Here is a 2,989-nt window from a genome sequence, read left to right on the forward strand (position 1 = left end):
TTGTGGCACGTATATAATTTGACATTTAATGTTAGCTTCCCATGCATGTCAAGGAAGCCAAATTCTATAGATGCAGAAGCTTAGCAAAGCTATTTATAGCATAAGTTGGGATGAGAGAAAATAAATATTTTGCCCCATTGTCAGTATTGTTCATAAAAATTGGCAAAGATCCGACAGTCCTGGAAAAGCTAGATTGTGATATGAACCATTTCCAAAAATGGCTTATACTAAATTTAATTTGCAGCGTCTAAGCTATTTTTTTACTAGTGCCGTATCTATTAACGGATAACAAATAAATAAATTATATAAAAGACAATAAGGTATTTAAAAAATATATTGTATTAAGTAGATATAGACGAAGTTGTGATACTACTGTGATAATACATAATATTTCATTAGAATTAACAAAAGCCCGTGGAGTTATGAAGATTACACAAGAATATTGCCGTAATTGTAGATAAAAAGATACTTTTACAGAAACGATTAGACATAGATGAGGTATGCAAGACAGATCAAGCCCATACTGGACAGCAAGACAATCCGTGGGCGGTGTTTGGGATGATATCTAATTAATTGTAAATTATTTTAATTTGCTTGTAAAAAAGATATTCAATCTTATATATAACAACTCTTTGAACAGACATTATGGGTGAGGATTTGTTCCAATGCGCTAAAATGCTGTAATGCTTTGAATAAATCTATAAAAAGAACGCATTCCGGGCCAAATTTCGTTCGAAACGTGTTCGACTGCATTTTTCAGTAACAGCCAACCACGGAAGGCCGCATTGACCGTGACTATCACGTCTTCAGCTAGTCGCAAATGCTCGATTGTCTATAAGATTCTTACGTAAACAATATTTACGGCACACAAAAGGATCTATAGCTGTACTCTTGTGTGCTTAATTGGGTAAATTCCATCTCAAGATTAGATTATGTTGAAGTGGATCGTTAATTGTATAAACATACTCATGTATGTCGTGGCACTGCGAGCCACGAGGAACGAGAGACTTGGAGAATTTTTTGATTATATTCGAGAGATAAAAAGTCGGTTATGTTTATGAAATTACATCTCAGAGAACTTGTCAGATTTAACAACTTGACCACTTTATAAGTAAGTTGTAGCCTACGTAATTATGAATATTTTGAATGTTGATTAAGAATGAAACCTAAAACTAATCAAATATACAGAATTTGAACCTTATAAATTCTAGTCGAAATCACTTTTAGGTTTGAATGAACGCAATCATTCCTTTGCATACAATTTTCGTAAAATACAATGGCGCTTTTTCAATTGTACTAGACTAATTTAGATAGATTTCGATTAAAGATCGCAACATATTGAAATATATTGACGCGTAACTTGTTTTGCCTACCTACGTAATGATACTTACTTTGGCTCATACGGTTTATTACAAAGTTTTAAGAGAAGCAAAAAACAGGCACACGCGAACAAAGAATGAATTCACTATTTCGAGGACACCGTGTTATTTGTGTAATGAATCAATGTTACTGTTGTCATGCCGGATTTATGTGATTATTGTGTATGTCGGAACAGTAATGTCGTTAATACAAACACCATTGGTCTTAAATCAATAATAAATATTATATTACTAAAGACTTAACAAATAGTCTGTAAATTTGGAGATCCATAATTATTGGCACATCAAATAAACCACAAAACAGTTTTGAACTAATTTGACTTTGATGTTATTAAATTATAATGACAATGGCAGCTGATACCAGCGCCATTACTCGGACATAATATCGAAGTTTGTACATTTTATAAGTATTAAAATTTTAAAAAGTACCCTGTCATTAAGACTCTTTTTTTTTAAGTCTTGGAGGTCTCTGTACTTGACTTGTGTATAGTATGGTATTCCATACCTCTAAAATCGTACCCAACTGTCACCTTCTTAGATCAGTCCCCCTCAGTTTCCTTCATCATCTAAGTCTTACTAAAGCAAGTAGGTACTTAATAAAAACGTTATGAAAGCTGGATTTTTTTTCTCATAAATCAAAACGACCGACGAATTGCACACTAAAATGGGTGTCTATTATGTATTTACAAACTTTTTTATCTGTGGGTGGATGCTACTCCGGGGTGCGGTCGATAGGGACATGGGCCGCCCACGTCCCTTAGCCCCATACCCCGCGCCTCTTCCCCTGACCTATATGTGGGGTGGGACGCACGCGTAATACTTATGTAGTGAGGGTAAATTAAACGTGAGTGATATCAAAACTTGATACATGAATTGAGATGAATTAGTAAATGGTTTTTTACGTAAATATTATCATATGTTATCTCAAAATCACGATAAATAAAAGCATTTAAGTCATATCATTTATAGTGTATTTAAAATTTATTTATTTATTTAATATAGCAGTGCAGTGTTGGCCTAGTGGCTTCAGCGTGCGGCGCTCATCGCTGAGGTCGTAGGTTCGATCCCGGCTGTGCACCAATGGATTTTCTTTCTATGTTTTATTTCTATGCATTTAGCATTCGCTCGAACGGTGAAGGAAAACATCGTGAGGAAACCGACTTGCCTTAGACCCAAAAAGTCGACGGCGTGCGTCAGGCACATAAGGCTAATCACCTACTTGTCTGTTCAATTTACAAATGATCATGAAACAGATACATAAATCTGAGGCCCAGACCTAAAAAAGGTTGTAGCGCCATTGATTCTTTTTTATATATATAATATTAAACACATACACACAATATCGCTACTGTGAATTCACGCTGCGAACATATAAATATGTCGATTGTAGGTTAATGCGGAAAATTCTATGAATTAATTATTATAAAATGTTTACAATTTTCTTAACCTACGTAGTAATAATAAAAATAATTAATGAAAACAAAATTAAAAAGTTTGCTCCCTATAACGCTGGCAGCATTTCGTCCCTGTATTGCGATACTTATTCGTTGAGGGAGGAAAGCACCAGCTCTGGAGTCACCGGTACTATCTACCAGGTGCCAACTAAAACA

Source organism: Pieris brassicae, chromosome 11, assembly GCF_905147105.1.
Source record: "Pieris brassicae chromosome 11, ilPieBrab1.1, whole genome shotgun sequence".
NCBI lineage: Eukaryota > Metazoa > Arthropoda > Insecta > Lepidoptera > Pieridae > Pieris > Pieris brassicae.